Source organism: Microcebus murinus, chromosome 4 (genome assembly GCF_040939455.1).
Source record: "Microcebus murinus isolate Inina chromosome 4, M.murinus_Inina_mat1.0, whole genome shotgun sequence".
Lineage (NCBI taxonomy): Eukaryota > Metazoa > Chordata > Mammalia > Primates > Cheirogaleidae > Microcebus > Microcebus murinus.
In genome coordinates, this window is record NC_134107.1 from 111671464 (window position 1) to 111692539 (window position 21076).

Genomic DNA, 21076 nt, shown 5'->3' on the forward strand with positions numbered 1-21076 from the left:
TTCTCCTCCATGTTCAGTGAGCTGGTATAGTCTGTATTCATCTGCCTGAGCTAGTGTCAGAACCTGGGTGACCCGGGGGCAGGAGAGGAGGTTACCTTCACTATCAGTTATTGTCACCCCTTCTTCTTCAAAATGGATTCGGGCCTTGAGCTTGGTAAGGATATCTCTGCCTAGCAGCGGAGTGGGACACTCAGGAATAACCATAAAGGCATGGCTCACCTGACCTGAGCCCAAGTCTAGCTTTTGTCGTGTAGTCCATCGATAAGGTTTGGTTCCAGTCGCCCCCTGTACCCAGCTGGTTTTATTAGAAAGTTTTCCCCTGTCCTGGGTTAGCACGGAATGTTCTGCCCCTGTGTCTATGAGGAAATTAACTGGATTCCCCTCCACTCGCAAGGTTACCCTGGGTTCGGGGAGGGGAGCCGAACCCCGTCCCCCCACTCATCTGCCTGGCCCGCCATCAGGATCCTTTCAGACCCTCCCAACTCTCGTCCCCCTTTCTTTCGGGGACATTCCCGTGCCCAGTGCCCATGCTCCTTGCAGTTGGCACACTGGTTCCTGTCGAGCCATTCTCGCCGACGTTTGTCCCTGTTTTCTGGTCTCACTTGTCGCCCTCCGCCAGCTGCAGCTAGCAAAATTTTTGCCATTTCTCTATTTGCCTTCCTCGCCTCCCCGGCCTGGAACTTCCTATCCTCTCTTCTCATCCTCTCCACCCTTTCTTCCGGTGTCTCCCTATTATTGTATACCTTCTCTGCCACCTCTAACAGGTCCTGCAACGTCTTTTCCCCTAATCTATCAATCTTCTGTACCTTACGTCTAATGTCAGGGGCTGCCTGATTGACGAACGCCATCATAACCGCAGCCTTATTCTCTTCTAATGTGGGATCTATGGGGGTGTACTGTCGAAAAGCCTCCATAATCCTTTCTAAATATGCTGCCGGGCTCTCTTGGGGCCCCTGACGGATGTCTCCTACCTTAGCCAAATTGGTCGGCTTTCGCGCCGCCATGCGGAGACCGGCCATCAGAGTCTGGCGGTAGACCCGGGGACGCTCCCTGCCTTCACCTCACTGTAGTCCCACAGTGGCCGTTCGAGGGGGAAGGTTCGATCAATGGTTCTCGGGTTTGTAGTAGGCCTGCCGTCTTCTCCTGGAACCAGTTTCCTTGCTTCCCCCTGAATCCTTTCCCTTTCCTCTGTGGTGAAAAGCACCTGGAGCAGCTGCTGGCAGTCATCCCAGGCAGGCTGGTGTGTAAAAAGAACAGAGTCTAAAAGGTTAATAAGGTCCCTGGGGTTATCGGAAAAGTTTGAGTTCTGAGATTTCCAGCTGTACAGGTCACTGGTGGAGAAAGGCCAATATTGATAAGTCTGTGTCCCATCGTCTCCCCGGGGCCCTACTGCCCGTAGGGGAAATGCCTTCACGGGCTCCGGGTCTGGAGTCCGACCTGTGCGTTGCCTAGTGCCATAGGCCGGTCCTCCCTCCCCTCCAGTGGCATCCCGCTGGGGCGCAGGCACCTGGGGGCTGCTGGGGCCGCGAGTGCCGCTCTGGGATTATAAGGGGGAGGGGCATTAAATGTGGGGGCATTCCATTCAAGCCCGGTCAGGTCAGGGTAGAGGTTAGAGTCTGAGAGAACCTTGGCAGGTGACGAACCTGGCTTCCCCTTCTTCCCAGCCTCTTGTACTGTGAGGATCTCTGTACGTCCCCTAAGGGGGGGCACGAAAGCTCGCATCCAAGGTGGGGGGTCTCTGACCAGGTCCTGCCAGACTACGATATATGGGATCTGATCGGGGTGCCCCGGATGCCCAAAGATTTTCTCTTTTACCTTCTCAACCACGGTCCTGTCAAAGGACCCTTCCTTAGGCCACCCGACATTGAACATGGGCCATTCGGCTTCGCATAAGGTGACCAATTTACCCTTCTTAATCTCTAAGGACAGATTACGGGCCCTGTCCTTTACATCTCTAAAGTGGCCCAGTACAAGGGAAAGGGGCGTTGTCATGGCTTGTCCCATGGTGGCGTAAGACAAGCAACTATAAGGAAGTACCAGCTCCGGTTTTGATCTAGTTAATTGCAGTCCTCGGCACTCCGATGTCTCCTCACGGGTCTTAGCGTGGGCCTGTGGAATCAACAACCTCACTCACAAAACCCATTCATTCAGACAGAACACAAAAGCCGGCGACAAACGAGACAGACGACAGATAACATACGGAAAACGAATTAACAATAAACCTAACCTGGTCCGGACCTGCTCCCCGGTATCCTCCTGACCGAGCCCTTGGCTACAAGGTCAGCTCCAGCTCCTCCTGACCGAGCCCTTGGCTACAAGGTCAGCTCCGGAGTCCCAACGGGGCCAGAGGACGTCTCCGCCTGGCTCCGACCGGCGACCCACCAGCGCGTCCGCCTAGGTCCTGTGCCGGCGTCCTGATCCGGGGTCCTGCAAGGGGATTCCACGTCCCTTGCCCAACACCACACCCGGCTAGTCCGGGGTGGATTTTCACACTCCTCCCTCAGCCCTGAGTTCTATCCGGGAGTCTGTGGGGAAGGCAAATCCCGGACGAGCCCCCAAATGTTAGGGACCGACCTTCCACAGCCCCACCGGACAGAAAAGCAGAGACATCGAGGATGCAATCACACAAGAGGAGGTTTATTTTCTGGCTAGCCAGGGTCCAAGCCCCAGAGCACCAACGCAGTGGCCACTCTCGCAGGCAAGGACCCCGACCTGAATTGCGGGGTGCCTTTTATCCCCCCTCCCAAAGGGCCCTAGCAAGGCACAAACTAATTACGCGCTGGCCATGAGCTGACCTTTGAAGTGATTAATTTTCTTTGAATTCTGCGCGATCCCTGTGCATCCCACCTCCCTTTTGCCTTTCTTCCCAACCCAAGAGATAACCGGAGGTATGAGTATAAACAGATGTGTGCTGTTCGCTAATTGCCTCACCCTACTTCACACGAAGGGGGGCGGAAAACTCTTTTCTTGTTGTGCCACTGAGACGCTGCCGAAGGGCCATCGAGGCGCCCCCACAACCTCTAGGTCAAAAGAGAATCCAAAAGTGCCTCAACTATCTCAGAGGGCAACACAAACCCCAAAAGATCTCATAGGACCCTCTGACTTACCTAATTCATTCCTTTCTCTCTATTCTTTCTGACACAATATGGTGGCATGTAGTTTTGCGTGATCACATGCAAAGATCATCAATGTCTATTTATGCAGCAGCATATATATCCACAGATAAAACCTGCCTTGGGGAATGTGAGCAGCTGTCAACAGCTGCCTCCAACTGACTTTGCTGCTTTAGATAGCTCCTCACCTTCTCTGCTGTTGTGAAAGTGGCTTGCGTGTGCATAGGACCAGCAAGCCTTCCAAGAATATAATCTGCCCTGCAAACCAATAGATTTTTAAAAAACAATGAAACTTCTGCTAGTAGATGACAGAGTCGGAGTGTCAACTCAATTCATTAGAAAGTTTGTGTTTTAAAATTCTCCCAGCCTATTTAAAAGATGTGAAGCTGTCAGATCGTGAACTCCACCGTAGTCTTTTCTCTGCTAATGAGTCAGCCACTGTATTATTCTTAGAGGTGGAGTCATTGTGGAAGTGGAGAGAAATTACCTTCGTATATGTCAAAGTTTGTCAAATATCTCAAAATCTAGGGAATAAAGATGGCAGAGAAACATTAAATTCAAGACAAATATAGAAACTTGACAATAAAGCCTCCTGAGTTGCAAATCTTTTGCCTTCATAATCTGCCAAAGCTCAAATTTTGGAAGCCCAATATACTGAGGACATGATTATGAAAATATACTTTGCTCGTTGCAAGAGAAACTTCAAATTCACCACCCCTATCTCACTCCTATCCGTAACCGCCCCTCTTGCCCACTTAAACCTCAGGGAAACAAACGAAGGCCAGCAGAACAAAGTGGGGTTAGATCGCCCAGTCTGCTAAAGCCCCTGAGGTGGAAACTGTGTTCACATTAGAATCTGCACCCTGATTCTCTATCTCACTGTCAGGGCCCTTCCTGTCCTTGCCTGGCAGCATTCACCAAGGCACTTTAAAGAGGGCAATGTCTCTGGGCTGCTGCCAGCAGATAAGCACCTTGTTTTACACAGGCTGGCTGGGGCAGCGGGTGTGACCCTCTTGCACTGCACAAAGGCAGCCTGGATAATAACAAATTGCCTTGTCAACCACAACAGATACTTAGTTATTAATGGAAATAATAACAGATTATATCAGCTTTGTACACTGTAATCAAAAGGAAGATCAAAGGGAACTAATATTACAAACAGTTAACAGTGAAGACATGCTAATGAGATAAAAACCACTTTCATCTCCTCCCTTCCTCAAATGCACCAGTGGAATAATTATTGGTAACAAATGATGTCATTTAAAGTTAGACAATGGTTTTAATATCAAAACTATAGCCACACCAGTAAGCCTTTTTCAAAATAAAATTGTTTTCAGTGTTAAAAAAATACTTAATTGCATCGGGCTGGTGTTATAGGAATACATGATTATGAACCATCTGATTTCAGCTGGTTCAGGCTAAACTCCCTTTGCCTTTGGTTGTGGCTGCAAAGAGCCATTTTGGGTTGTTAACAATCAATGCAGAACACAAAGCCTGATGAGCCCTTCCCTGGCTTGTCATTTAGGGGGATCGCTATCACAGTAGAGTACTTTTCATACTTACCCAATCTTCCTCACCAATTAAGTCAGCCCTTTACTTCTTTGAAGCATTATACAAATATTAGTGTGTGCCAAGGCCATTCTCAGGAGGTAGAGAGATATTTTTTATCATCTTTCCTTCTACAGAGAAACTGACAACAACAACAACAAAAAATCACTGACCATGGGTCATTTTATTCTTACAAAGTCTTAATTTGAAATTTCACTTCAAATTATTGCATTTGCATCATTCCATAACAAGCACACAATATTTGTGTGTTAATTTATATATCTTACCAAGAATATGTAATATTCCAGACTTTCTTTATAAAAATGAAAGTAAGGTGTCTAACACATATGGAAATAGCTGGTCAAGGACTCATTCAGTTATAAAAATCTTAGAATGGGGACCATAGACTGGACTTACCTACCCAGGAATGATGGTAAAAGTCAAAAGCCCCTGGATAGATCATTTGCTTATTTTATGAACTTGAAGATATCAATAAATACATTTAATTTCAAAGTCTTTTTTTTAATTTGGGGAAAATAATTATTAACCTTTCATTATCAGAAGTGTAAAGGTAAGTTAGAATATTTCCCCTTGTGAACTGTAAAACATGCTATGTAAGTATGAAATTATGGTGTAATATTCTTTACCAATTATAATAGTAACCATGTTTTAAAGGAGCTTATTTTTACTTTCCATACAAAGTGGAGTACAGAACAACTGCAGGAGAAAATCAGAAATCTTTCTGGAAAATGAAAAGCAAAAGGATTCTCAGTGAGGGAAAGAAATCAGAGGGGAGGGAAGGAATCTTAGTAGAAAATAAAAACAGATGGTTGCAGAGGAGGGGAAAGTTATTTTCCCAGGCAGAGTTCCAGGAATGCTCTAAGATCTACACTGGCAGGTGTGGGGAGCATGACTAGCTCTGGGTCAGAAAAAGATAAATTATAAAGATTACGCTTTATGAAATATTTGGGCCATGTTTCCTACCTCCTCTCCTCCTGCCCTCGATCCCTGCCTATACAGTGAGACCATTGACAGCAGTGCGTGCACGGTGGAGAAAGGAAGGCCTATCAAAGGACAGGCGAACCTGTTTGAAAGCCAACTACAGAGCAGTTTGAGCATCAGTGTAAATAATTCTTGAAACAGATTATAGTTACTTGAATAAAATAGAAATACATGAGCCCACACTGATATAAATAAGTAAATAAATGAAAAATGAGGGAAATGTCCACCAACAAGTAAAATGCCAACTAATATTAATTAATAAATAAATTTTCTTCTTCACTAACCTTAGAGTGGAAAAACCGGCCAAATGCCATCTTAAACATGTGATAAAACTTAATGCTGCCAGTAAGGAGACAGATTGTCATTGTATGTCTTTTGATGTGGAACACTTGGAGGAACTCTTACAGTATTCCTGCCAAAGTTATCCAGTTGGAATCTAATCATGGGGACGCACTACACAAACCTAGGCTGAAAGACACTTGACAAAATAACTGGCCTACACTATTCAAAACATCAAGGTCAGAGAAAACAAGCAAATGATTTTTCAAATTGAAAGCTAACAAAGATATTTGACAGATAAACACTATAAAAGATTTTGGATGGAATCATCAAACATTTAAGAGTATTTTTGGGACAAACAGCAAAATGTGCATGGGTCTTTGAATTAAAAGGCAGTATTAATCTCATGTAGATTTTCTTATTTTGATGGTTACAGTGTGTTTTTTAGGAGTACATGATTGTTTTTAGGAAATAAAATATCCTTGTTTTTAGGTAATGAGCACTCATGTTTGCAACTTACACCCAAGTAAAGTGGTCAGAAAAAAATAGCAATATGTATAGGGTAATAAGAAAAATGTGGCAGGGTGTTAATAGCAGCGAACCGGGTGTTATGGACTGAATTGGTCCCCCCAAATTCATGTGTTGAATTTCTAAGCCCCAATACCTCAGAAGGTGACAATATTTAGAGATAGGGCTTTTAAAGAGGTAAGGTTAAATGAGGTCATGTGGGCCCTATCCAATCTGGCGGGTGTCCTTATGAGGATAAGCAGACTCGTGGGCTAGAGAAGAGGGCACGCAGAGGAAGGGCCACGTGAGGACACAGAGAACAGGAAGCCACCTACAAGCCAAAGAGACGGCCTCAGGAGGAATCAAACCTGCGATATCTTGATCTTGGACTTCTAACCTCCAGAACTGTAAGAAACAAATGTCTGCTATTTAAGCCGCCCAGTCTGTGGTATTTTGTTATGACAGCCATAGCCAACTCATACACTGTGTGTAGTGTACACAAGCATTCTTTGTATTTTTTCATATATTGTTTTATCTTTATTAAGGTATGATTTATGTATGGTAAAAATGCAGAGATCCTAAAGTATAGTTTGTTGAGTTTTGATATTTATTGTGTTTTAACATAAGGACCATACTTTGTAAACCTGCTTTATTCATTTAACAATGTATCTTGAATATCTTCTCCATCTGTCCCATTTATTGTTATTTTTTTCACTGACAAATCATAATTATATACATTTATGGTATACAATAAGATATTTGATATACACACACACACAAAATGTGGAATGATTAAATCAATGTAAGTAACATACCCATCACCTTGCTTATCTATCACTTTATGTGTTGAGACATTTCAAATTTACTCTTATTTTGAAATATATGATACATTATTATTGATGACAGTCACCCAGCTGTGCAACAGATCTCAAAAGCTATTCTTCCTGTCTATCTGAAGCTCTGCACCCTTTGGTCAAGAGCTCCCCCCACTGTCCCACGGCCTTTGATAACCCTCATTCTCTCTGTATTTTTATGAGTTCAACTTTTTAGATTCCACAGGTAAGTGAAATGATGCTGTTTGCCTTTCTGTGTCTGACTTATTTCACTTAACATTCTGTCCTCCAGACTCATCCATATTGTCACAAGGGTTAAATAGTATTCTATTGTGAAAATATGTCACATTTACTTTATTCATCCATTGATGGTCACTAAATCTGATTTCATATTTTGGCTATTGTGAATAATGCTGCAAAGAGCATGGGAGTGCAGGTATTACTGGTTTGTATGATACATGGTAGATGAAAGAAATAGCCCACAGCAGGGAAGAAATACTTGCAAATGATACATCTTATAAATAGTTAAAAAAACACAAAATATATAAGGAATTCAAACAACTCAATAGCAAAACAAAAACAAACAAAAAACCCCACAAACACACACAAAAAAATGAGAAAAGGACCTGAACAGGCATTTTTGAAAACAAGACATACAAATAGCCAACAGGAACATTTTAAAATCTGCTCAGCATCCCTAATCATTAGGGAAATTAAAATTAAAACTGCAATGAGATATCACTTTGTATTTGTTAGAATCTCTTAACAAAAGATGGAAGATAAGTGTTGGCAAGAAAGCAGAGAAAAGGGAACTCTTGCACATTATTAGTGGGAATGTAAATTAGTGCAGTCATTATGGAAAAAATTATGGAGGTTTGCAAAAAAACTAAGGATAAAACTACCATACAGGCTTTCTTTGTAGCATTTCTGTAACTTTTTTGTTTGTTTGTTGAAACAGAATCTTGCTCTGTTGCCTGGGCTAGAGTGCTGTGGCATCAGCCAAGCTCACAGCAACCTGAAACTCCTGTGCTCAAGCCATCTTCCTGCCTCTCAGCCTCCCAAGTAGCTGGGACTACAAACATGCGCCACCATGCCTAGCTAATTTATATATATATATATATATATATATATATATATATATATATACATATTTTTTAAGTTGTCCAGCTAATTTCTTTCTATTTTTTTTTAGTAGAGATGGGGTCTTATTCTTGCTCAAGCTGGCCTCGAACTCCTGCACTCAAGCAATCTGCTGCCTCAGCTTCCCAGATGGCTAGGATTACAGGCATGAGCCACCACGCCTGGGCGTGATTTCTGTAACTCTTATAAGACTCTTTTTTTTTTTTTGAGACAGAGTCTCACTTTGTTGCCCAGGCTAGAGTGAGTGCCGTGGCATCAGCCTAGCTCACAGCAACCTCAAACTCCTGGGCTCAAGCGATCCTCCTGCCTCAGCCTCCCGAGTAGCTGGGACTATAGGCACAACCCACCATGCCCGGCTAATTTTTTCTATATATATATCAGTTGGCCAATTAATTTCTTTCTATTTATAGTAGAGACGGGGTCTCGCTCTTGCTCAGGTTGGTTTAGAACTCCTGAGCTCAAATGATCTGCCCGCCTCGGCCTCCCAGAGTGCTGGGATTATAGGCATGAGCCACCGTGCCCGGCCTCTTATAAGACTCTTAATTGAAACTATTTTAAAAATCAAAATAAAAGCTAAAAATTAAAAAAAAAATGCATGTACATATAATCAAACATAGAAACAAAAATACGTATCCATAAAGTATTGCTAAATCTAAAAACAGCTAGTCACAGAGCAATATGATTCAATTTTTGTTGGGATATAAAGAAAGAATATATGAGATATATTTGCATTAAAAATGCCTGAAAAGACACATTATACAATGTAAAACAAGGATTATTTCTAGGCAATGGAGTTAACAAACATTGAGATAAATGAAAGCATTTTCTTTTTACCTTATATGTTTTTGTGATTTTCAGAGTTTTTTTCACAAAGAAAATGTATATGAATATATATGTATATAGACTTATACATATATATACATATATATACAAAAATTCATGTGTAGATGTTGGCAATCCAGAATGAAATCATCTTATATTGCTATCTAAGGTGAAGGTGAGGCATAACCAGCCTATCCTGTCTCTGTCCTCACACTCTAACATACCAGTCAACATGGCCTGTCCACGGTCATGAAGCATCTAGCAGCAGCTATGTTATGCAAATGTATACATATATGTATATATATACAATGCCACATTATCTTTTAAAATGTTCATGCCAGCCAGCACTATCCAAGGATTTAGCATTCTCCTGACTCAGGGTAATGTGACTATAATACGTGTGTGTGTGTGTGTATTTCAGAGATATTTTCAAAACATATTGTATCCATAAAACAAGAACAGCCTACTGTGAAAAAAGAACAATGGAGAAAAATAAGTATTTAAAATGTAAAGTACAACTGCTAAACTAAAAACAACAAAACAGCAACTAAAGTTGGAAGATAAAGTAAAGTTTCCAGGACATAGCCCCAAAAGTGACCTCAAAGAAAAAAGAAGATAGCAAACATGAAATAAAATTTAAGAGACATAGAGGGGACCAGTATAGGATCTCCAAAGTCTAATAAGAGGTGGAGAAAACGAGATAAAGAGAGGAAGGAGGGCAGGAAAGGGGTGGGGAACAATGAGCAGTAAATGAAAGGAAGATAAATTAATATAAAAGTAGAAAATGATTTTCTAGATTGAAAAAAGACATCAATTTTCAATCACTTGAATTACTTTAAGGAATAAAATAATGTCTTTTGCAGTAACTTGGATGGAACTGGAGAATATTAACCTAAGTGAAGTATCTCAGGAGTGGAAAAACAAGCACCACATGGTTCTCACTGATAAGTGGGAGCTTAACAGTGGAACAGGTGGTCATGAAGTGGCGTAAAGGACATTAGAAACTCAGAAGGGAGGAGGTTGGGAGGATGTGGGATAACAACTCACCTGTCAGGTACAATGAACACTATACTGGTGACCAGCACACTAAAAGCCCCAACTCCAGCATTATATGGTTCATCTACATAACAAGAACATTTGTATCCCTTAATATTTTGAAATAAAAATTATAAAAAAAGAAACTAAAACCAACTATAGGCATTCTGACAATCTACTACTATATATTTCAGTATACTTCTCTAAAATAAGAACATTTTTCAACATGGCCAAAAATTTTTCTCCCCTAAAAATTAATAATTTCTTTATATAATCTAATAACACATATATTCATATAAAATTTTCTCAATTGTCCCAACATATTAGACACATAGAGATTTACATAGGTCAAGTCTCATTTTTCACAGTAATTATGTTTTATAAAGTCACAGTGAACACTGAATTAGCAAATACTAAATTATTCCTATTTTTCATAGCAGAAATAGAAGGTTAGATTTCCTCCAGTCACATTCTAGTCAACTGAAACAGCATTTGTGTCACACAGGTTATTTTGCCAATGTCCTTTTAAAACAAGCCTGTCTTGTCAGCATAAGAAACCTGGTTTTCCACGTAATTGCTTTCCTATATAATACTTAGCAAGTTTTTTTTTTTTTTTTTCAAAATTCTTCCGCAGCGGCCTGATCTGCAGAACCTGTCTCCCCTGGTTCTGCAGCCAGCACTATCCAAGAAGGATTTAGCATTCTCCTGACCCACAGTAACATGACTGTAATTTTCTTCAGCGTTCAGCCGCTCAACAATGCTCTCCCCTACATATTTTTTATGCTCACCACATGACTTCACACATTTAGCCACTTTGCCATTTTTCCATAGCTTCATTATGCACTATAGATATTATATTAACACTTTCCAGAATAGCTTCACGTACAGATCAGCAAATTTCCTCTTTCTCTTTCTAGGTAGGTGTAGCATATTGTTGATTCATTAACATTAAACTCAGGGCCAACAGCCTTATATCTTATGCCTGAATAAAGCTTATCTAACACTTTTTCTCCATAAGGCACATCACGGCCTCCTGCGCCTAGACCACTAGACAGCACTGAGCACTACACTTGGGGCACATGAATGTGGAAAGTATGGCACCAAATAAACTACAAAAAGGATATTTGTGTTAGAGTGTAAGAGTTTAAACAAGAAGGCAGAGCATTGCCTTGTTTGACCTCAGCTGGATATGTGCATGTGGGCAATGCAAATTTTTCACAGCTTTGTGCACATCTATGAATGAAGAAAAAGAACTACAAATATTGATTTTGGGTTACAAATAAACTTATCAAATTTTTGATATATATATATATATATATATATCTTCTCAAACCAATTCAACTCAGGCTTCAATATGGTATGGTATTGAGCAATTAATAAACTGTAAGATTTCAAGTGATATTGGACAGCATTTACTTTTTTAACAGCTCAAATTATAACACTTCATTCTGCAACTGGTAGCATTCACATAAACATAATTCTGTAAATATCATTTATTGGCTTTTAATGTTAAAATCAACATACAGACAAAACACAAATGCCCTAACTATAATATAAATGTTATGGAATAGACAATGTAAGTTCTAACTCACAAAAACTGGGTGATGGGCAAGAGAGGACAGTTAGAGAAAAGGTTAGGGGCCCAACAGTTCTCATTTAGCCTACTTGGAAGTCAAGGTAATTTGTGTAAGTTCTAGGTCAAGACACATAAGCTAACCTGGAATACCAGAGTCTTCCATTTTCAGCAACATCAGTTTAGATAATATGACCCATCATCCATCTGAAACAATCATGAGTAGATAAGCTGACTAAAATACACCATGAAAAATATTTTGAAATGTATCGATGAGTTGGAAAGGAAATAAATACTTAGAAATCGAAAACTAAATGAAAGCAAGACTCTGACAGAGGCCATCAGAGCACTGAGGCTGGCCTTCCCATAAGGCCGTTTGTTGAAAAAGGCGGGTTTTGATGGTGACCTTTAACGCCCGCAAGGTGCAGCAGACGGATGGAGCCCAGGGCTGGGAAATGGGCCTGTCATAAACACACCCAGAGGGCTGAGCCCAGGCAGTTCTGGATTTTGTGAGTCTCCGAGGCTTATATAATTTTAAGGTTTGTTTTAAAGGAAAAAAAGAATACAACATGGCAAATGTGAAGTTGGTCCTGCACAAGTAAGGGCTCTGAGGTTTGGGCTTTATTGGCTTCAGAGAACCTCCTCTGACTCAGTGCTGCAGGGGCTAGAGGAATTAACAATGAACTACCAGGGGAGCTCCATGACAAACTGTCTTTTTTTAGGAAGTCATAATATCAAATTGGCCTTTTTAAGGGCGTAGGTGGTCAAAAATATATATCAAGTGAGAATTTAAAGGGTTTTCAAGTTGGTTGTGCTTTTACTTCTCTTACAAAAGCACTTTCAATCAATGTTAGCCCAAACTGGGCAGTGATACTTGGAGTGCAAATCGGTTCTAAAAAAGATTACAAGACAGAATAGGTATAATAAATAACTCTTCAAAATAAATAAATAAATGAAATAGGGAAAAGCATCATAGACAGGAACATGTCAATAGCAAATAAATATATTAAAAGATGATCAAAGTCATTAACATTTAGGAAAATAAAAATTAAAAATTATTATACCCAGAGTAGTCAAACTCATGAGGCAAAAAGTACAAAGGTGGCTGTCAGGGGTGCTGGAAAGATAAAATAGGAAGCTAATGTTTATGTGTACAGAGTTGCAGTTTTACAAGATGAAAAGACCTCTGGAGATGGTAGTGATGGTTGTGCAACAAAATGAACATACGTGTGATGCCACTGAATTGAAAACTTACAAATGATTAAGATAGCAAATTTAATGTTATGTGTATTTGGCCATAATTAAAAACTTAAAAGAAGTCAAAACTAAGCTGAGATACCTTCATTTGTAACGAAAGCCACAATATAAAATTCCGACAAAAGTCCTCACAACAAAACCTCACACACTTCTGATGGGAATACAAACTAACTTTTTATTTTTATTTTATTTTATTTTTAAAATTTTGCCTTGGGAGAATAATTTATTATCGTCTGGTAAAGAAGATGTATATACCTTAGGACACATGCATTGAACTCCTAAAGCAATGGTTTTTAACTACAGATCTGTTACTAGGCTGTGAAATTATCCTAACGGGTAATAACCAGAACATTTTTTTAAAGGATAGAATGACAGTATCACAGGTAGTAAGCACAGGTATGATTTTTGATTCTTATATTTGTGTGTGTGTGTACCAGGACTGTGATACTGTTACAGCAAGTGTTACAGTGGGTGGTCCTGAGGACAAACCAAGCAGTACATGGAGAGTTGGAGAATTGAAGTTGGAGAATCAAAGTTTATTCGCCAGCGAGCTCAGAGGGGCCTCACCACCAAATTCTGAGCACCGTCAACCTGATTTTTCCCACTTTTATTAAGTTGGGGTGGTCCAAGGGGTGAGGTATGAGGTATAGGTTAGTTGATGTGTCAGGTAACAGGTTAGTATTATGTTGATGTGCCAGGATTTAGTGTTATGCTGATGCCAGGCAATAGACTAGTTGATGGGCCAGGAAACAGGTTAGTATTTTGCTGGTGTGGGTCTTCCTTGAGTGGTGGGGCTCTCCAGTACCTGATGCACCAAGTAACAGATGGGGGCTTCCCTTATCAATATAAATCATTTTACTTACTATGAGTCATTTTGAAATGACTGAATAATATTGCCCTTGAGAAGGGGTTGCCAAACTATGGCCCCAACCAAACCTAGCCTGGGGAATGTTCTTGCATGGCCCAGGAGCAGAAGATGGATTTACATTTGAAAGAGGTTGCAAAAATCAAATAACAAAAAAGATAAAATGAGTACAGAACAAAGACAGTGTGTGGCCTGCAAAGCTGAAGATATTTACTACCCAGCTCTTTATAGAAAAAGTATCCCAATCTCAGCCCTATAGAAATTCTTGTGCACAAGGAGATGTGTTCAAGAATAGACACTGCAGCATTATTTGTTTTAGTAAAAACACTGGTATTAATGCAAATGAGGATGAACAGAATAGGTATATAAATTATTTTTTTCATATAAAGAAATTTTATACAACAGGAAAAATGAGAGAATGATAGCAACATGTAACCACCTGGATAAACCTCACAGACAAAAAGTGAACAGAAAAGGCAAGTTGTAGTAAAACACCTTCAGTGTAAGTCTATGTATGCCAAGTTAAGAAGCATGAGAAAGAAAGAACATGTTATTCACAATTATAAATATTTGGTAGAACTATAAATTAAGTAAGAGAATAATAAACATATTCAGAATGGTGGTTCTGAAGAGGTCAGATACGGAATAAGATTGGGGACATGTGAACTAAAATTGAATCTTGAGGCTCACCCAACCAGATGACTGAACGGACCCCCTCCATGACAAACTGTCTTTTTTTAGGAAGTCATAATATCAAATTGGCCTTTTTAAGGGTGTAGGCGGTCAAAAATATATATCAAGCTAGAATTTAAAGGATTTTCAAGTTGGTTGTGCTTTCACTCAATGGCCAAGGGGATACTCTAAAACTGAGTTGCCAGCCATGAGGATGGAGGTCAGACAATCCTCATCATGCCCCGTCCCTTCTTGGAGACATTCTTTGTAACTCATTAACAGGCCTAAGGCTATGCAAGACAAACCTGTAGGTCCTCAACATACAGAACAAATCACTTGAGTCTGGGTATAAGGCCCAGTGGCTTGTCTTTGATTAACAGACCTCCTTATCTTAACTTAAAACATTCCAAGCTTTTAGCCAAAGCTTCATTTCTTTAACCAATTACAAATCAAACCTATCCACCTATAACCTGTAAGCCCCATTTTGAGATGTTCCACTTTTTTTTTTTTTTTTCTGAGACAGAGTCTCGCTTTGTTGTCCAGGCTGGAGTGAGTGCCGTGGCGTCAGCCTAGCTCACAACAACCTCAGACTTCTGGGCTCCAGTGATCCTTCTGCCTCAGCCTCCCGAGTAACTGGGACTACAGGCATGCGCCACCATGCCCGGCTAATTTTATATATATATATCAGTTGGCCAATTAATTTCTTTCTATTTATAGTAGAGACGGGGTCTCGCTCTTGCTCAGGCTGGTTTTGAACTCCTGACCTTGAGCAATCCGCCCGCCTCGGCCTCCCAAGAGCTAGGATTACAGGCGTGAGCCACAGCGCCCGGCCAAGATGTTCCACTTTTTGAGCATTGCCTATCAGAGAAACTAAGTTTTACAAAATTAATTATTTCTTTGGGCATATAGGCTATTAAAGATAGATTTACCAAACCTATTTTTGAAAGCCATAGCTATACAGACATACAGCACACATACATACACACATCTTCGCATATACATACTGATATACACAAACATGTATAAATGTGTGTGTGTAAAACAGCAGTCACTGTGCTTTAATAGGAACTTTTCTATGGGTAAAGAATGTGTAGGAATCCTTTCTCCACCAAGAAAATTCAGGAAGATTGAATAAATGAAGATTAATGTGACTTACACAAAACTATCTGTGGCTCTTCCTTGGATGAAAATGCTTATATGTAGGGAAAACAAAGTATAGTCAGTAAAATACAATATGGTGCTGATTACTTAGAAAAGTAAGAAAAGTTATTTTTAATCTTGGAAACCAAGCTACAGAGAGAATCCCCAAATACCTGTTTTTCCAAGGATCAAAAACCATATAACACATTTAGATAACACACACCCGTGTGCAAATGTTGTAATACCTTATTTCTTGAAAACAAACAGAAAAGCCTCATTCTACCCTCCATCCTCCCGGGCCTCGGCCACTGCCCAGGGCCCGGCACCCCTCAGAGCAGCCCCCGCTGCGCCCCGCGCGCTCCGCGCCTCTCCCGCGCCTGCTGGCCGCTGCGCAGCGCCCTCCCTGCGCCCGCGGGCAACCGCCCGCCCGGGCAGCCCGCAGCCTGCGAGCCCGGCGGGCGAGTGGGGCGCTCCTCCTGGCCGCTCCGCAGCGGCCTCCTCGCTCGGCCTCCCCAGCCTCAACTCCAGGGGCTGCCAGAACTCAGCCCCGACCCTTCCCGCGACTTACCAGTTGGGGGGGGGCGCCCGCATTTGCACTCTCGGCGAACGGTGTATTTGCGCATGGGTCCCCCACAGCGGGAGGCCGGGAGTGGGACTCTGCTGTCCCCCCAGCGGTCCGCTGCCTGCGCTGAGGCCACAGGTGCAGTCAGGGTAGCTGCCCTCTGTGAGTTTTAGTAAATGTTTTTGTCCTTCATTCCTTCCGGTCTAAGAGAGATTATGGCTCACACTGTCACTAGCCTTGGGGCAACATACATCCAACTTTGTAAATACTTTGCTGTGAACGCTTTCTTCATTATCCGGTCCTGACCTCACATTACCCTGCTTAAGTGTGGCCTTTGTTTCCCGCTAGAGTGCGGACTGATGCATCTGTGTTGTGCTGTAGGTAATTCATTTTCAGTATTGTATAATATTGTTATTGTATGAATACACTAGAATTACCATTGAGCTGTGAATGTATATTTTAATTTTTAAAAATTTTGAAAATTAAAAAATAATTTCTATTGGAAATGGTGCTGCTATGATTATGCTTTTATATTATTTCTATAAATGTGCAAAATTTTCTCTAAGGTATACATCCACAAGTGCAATTGCAGGATTACAAGTGTGTGTGTGTGTGTGTGTGTGTGTAACCATTTTTCAAGATTGTATCACACTGCTTTACAAATAATATCTATTTACAATCCCAATAGTAGTGTAATACTGTTAGAGACTGACCTTCCACAGCCCCACTGGACAGAAAAGCAGAGACATCAAGGACGCAATCACACAAGAGGAGGTTTGTTTTCTGGCTAGCCAGGGTCCAAGCCCCAGAGCACCAACGCAGTGGCCACTCTCGCAGGCAAGGACCCCGACTGGGGTTGCAGCGTGCCTTTTATCCCTATGGTGCATACGCTATGTAGTGGCTGATCACGCGTGGATCATGCATTGACCTTTAACATGATTGGTTGGCTGGTAGCCCCACTAGACAGGGGTTCAAACAATGCAAAGTTGGCGCAAGCAAGCAAGCAGCAGTTTCCATGGTGCAGGCAAACAAGCAAGTTTCTAGAAGTGGACGTCTCGGTTAGCCTTCCCGGATGCTGCTTCTGGCTTCACTCGGGGCGCGGGGCCTTGCAGGTGTGCAATGACTCAACCCCTCACATTCCCCCCTTTCTTTAGAAGCTGGTCGAGCACTCTTGCTCGTCTCTTGGGTCTCCTAAAGGTTCCAAGTCTGTGCTACCTGACCAGAGCTTCTGATACTGCTGCTGCAACACTAGAAGCTGTACTGTATTAACCCTTTCTTTTACAAAGGTTATTATCTTAGGGAACACTAACACTATTATACAGTAATCTTTAGACCCATGTAAGGTCATGGGGTTGGTGGGGGTTTGGGGCGGTAAGTACAGCTGTAGGTCTCTATCTCAAAAACATTAGACCCACAACAACCAACCCCCACCGCGACTCATCCATGTTTGTCACCAAGTTCAATCCTTAGATGCCACAACCCCAGTCCAAGTCTGTGTCAGCAGTCCTGGGCTGTCGCCACGCGGGTCAGTCTGCTCTTCAGAGGATTCTTCGGGTCTGCAGTCGCTTTCCACTGGTCCTGGCACCGCTCCTGGTCTTTTTATTAGCAGGTCTCACGTGGGAGTGGTGTATCCAGGTCGCTATTCTATCGACCTTAAGAGCAGTGGGGGTAACAAGAATAATTTGATAGGGGCCCTTCCACCTCGGCTCGAGGGTTCTGCTGTTATGCCCTTTCACCCACACCCAGACCCCTGGCTGGTGTGGGTGAAACGGGTGTCCGGCACCCTCCTCCTCAGGCTGGTAGATAGCACGGAGGGCCGGCCATACTTGACTGTGGACACGTTGCAGAGCCTGCACCACTTGTAACACTTCTTTGGGATGTCCCGGAAGAGCCTCAGGGCTCATCCTAGGAACTATAGGAGGGGGTGTGCCGTACATGATTTCAAAAGGGGTTAAACCCAAGTGATAAGGGGTGTTCCAGGCTCGGAACAGGGCGAAGGGAAGGAGGGTCACCCAGACTCCGCCAGTCTCCAGGGCCAATTTAGTCAGGGTCTCCTTTATTGTTCTATTCATTCGCTCTACCTGCCCAGAGCTCTGGGGATTATATGCACAATGTAATTTCCAATCTATCCCCATAGCCTGGGCCAGCCCTTGACTAACCTGACTGACAAACGCAGGTCTATTATCTGATCCTATCCCTTCCGGCAGTCCATACCTGGGGACTATTTCTTCTAATATTTTCTTAGCTACTGTCAAAGCTGTTTTTCTCCTTTCGTAGGGAAGGCCTCGACCCACCCGGAGAACGTATCTACCATGACCAGCAAATACCGATACCTATATTTTCCAGGCTTTACCTCTGTGAAGTCTTCTTAAAATAGTCCTGGCTGCCTCCCCCTTTCCCTCGTACCTGTGTGGGTCCCTCTGGTCCTCCCCGACTGCACGACCTGACAGGCTCGGCAGCCTCTGACAATGTTATCTGCAACCCGTCCTTGTGACTTGAACCTGAGTTGAGCAGTGTCTAGCAGCTGTAGCATTTTTCTCTTCCCTAGATGCGTGGTCTGGTGTAGGTGCTCCAACAGGTGGCGTCTTAAGGTCTCTGGCACTATTAGGCGATGCCCTTTGTCCCGAAACCAGCCATCCTCGCCTTGTGTTGCAGTGTCCAGCAGCTGTTCCGTAACCCAGGCTTCGTACCGTCCCAAAGGCATAGCGGCTATCGGTGTCATCTACTATGGCCGCCCCTGCATACCTGTGTCCGTCCCGGACAAAACTGCTTCCGTCCGTGAACCAGGTCAGGTTGCTGCTTGGAAGGGGGCGATCCTTCAGGTCTCTCCGGGCCATCTGGGTTTCAGCCAGGATCTCAAGGCAGTCATGCTCAGGCGTGGCTGAATTGGGACCGGGCAGAAGCATGGCCGGATTCAAGGCGACAGGTGTTCAGAACTCAATGCGGGGGGGGGGGGGGGGGGGCGTACAACAGAAGCCCCTGGTAGTGTGTCAGCCTCGCATTTGTGATCCACCGTCCCGGTGGCTGCTTCAGGACCCCCTGTACCCCTCTATGGCGTGCGGGGTGGTGATCTGCAGCCGCTGCCCTAGGGTGAGCTTATCAGCGTCTTTGACCAACAGGGCTGTGGCTGCGATTATTCGCAGGCACGCAGGCCACCCCGCCGCCACCGGATGTAATTTCTTTGACAAGTATGCCACTGGCCTTTTCCAGGGCCCTAGGGCCTGTGTGAGTACGCCCTTAGCCAACCCTTCTTCTCATCTATGTAAAGGTGAAACTCTTTGGTGGGGTCTGGGAGCGTCAGGGCCGGGGCTTCCAGCATGGCCGTTCTTAGGGCCTGGAAGGCGCTAGCCATTTGCTCAGTCCATTCCCACGCTTTTCCTGCCTTACATCCTTCATACAGGGGCCGAGCCTTCTCTGCAAATCCTGGAATCCAGAGGTGGCAGTATCCTACCCAGGAATTCCCTCAGCTCCCGGTTTGAAGTCGGGGTGGGTATTTTTAACACAGTCTGTTTCATGGCCTTGGTCAGCCATCTCTAGCCCCCCTTAATCTTGTAACCCAAATAAGTTACTTCATCTTTATAGATCTGGGCTTTCTTGGCACTGGCCCGATATCCCATTTCGCCTAGTACTCTGAGCAAGTCCTTGGTGCCCTCCAGGCAGGTCTGGGGGTCGGGGGCAGCTAATAACAAATCATCCACGTATTGTAGCAGAGTTACCCCCGGGTGGTTGGCTCGATACTCACTCAGGTCACTGTGGAGGGCCTCATTGAACAGGGTAGGTGACTTCTTGAACCCTTGAGGCAATCTTGTCCATGTTAATTGTCCATGGATTCCTCTCTCATCATCCTGCCACTCAAAGGCGAAGATCTCCTGGCAGCGTGTTGCTACTGCCAGGCTGAAGAAGGCATCTTTCAGGTCCAAGACGGTGTACCAAGACAGCGTAGGAGAGAGAGAGCTTAACAGGGTATAGGGGTTGGGAACAGTCGGATGGATCTCTAAGGTCCTTGCGTTGACTTCTCTAAGATCCTGCACAGGCCTATAATCTTTTCCCCCTGGCTTCCTCACTGGCAACAGGGGAGTATTCCAGGCCGACTGGCATTTCTGGAGAATCTCACTGTCCAGGAGTCGCCGAATGTGGGGAATTATTCCCATCCTGGCCTCCTGAGACATAGGGTATTGCCGGACTCGAGCTGGCTTGGCTCCCGGTTTCAGTTCAATGTAAAGAGGCGGCCTGTGTTTAGCCCATCCAATACCCCCTGTCTCGGCCCAGGCCAAGGGAAACTCACTGAGCCACTGGTCCATGTCTTCACCTTTGCCCCTTATGGGCTGGTACAGTCTATATCCGTCTGCTTGTGTCAGTGTTAGAACCTGGGTAATTTGGGGGCCATTGAGGAGGTTACCTTTGTTGTCAGTCACTGTCACTCCCTCGTCTTCAAAATGGATTTTAGCCTTAAGTTTGGTAAGGATGTCTCGTCCCAGTAGCGGCGTGGGGCACTCAGGGATGACCATGAAGGCGTGACTCACTTGTCCTGAGCCCAGGTCTAGTCTCCGCTGAGTAGTCCATGGATATGGCTTAGTCCCCGTCGCTCCCTGCACCCAGCTGGCCCTACTAGATAATTTTCCCGAGGTGTTGTTCAGCACTGAATGCTCGGCTCCTGTATCTATGAGGAAGTTGACTGGATTCCCCTCCACTTGTAGGGTTACCCTGGGTTCGGGGAGGGGAGCTGAA

General features: G+C 43.5%; 1 long non-coding RNA gene across 1 annotated transcript in view; it reads right to left on the reverse strand.

Moving 5' to 3' along the window:
• LOC142870512 (uncharacterized) overlaps positions 1-19254 on the reverse strand; it is a 116916-nt gene extending 97662 nt beyond the window's left edge. Inside the window, exon 1 of the long non-coding RNA XR_012918866.1 lies at positions 17062-19254. This is a non-coding gene — a long non-coding RNA (uncharacterized LOC142870512). The remainder of the gene's footprint in view (positions 1-17061) is intronic.
• Between the last annotated feature and the right edge of the window lie 1822 nt (positions 19255-21076).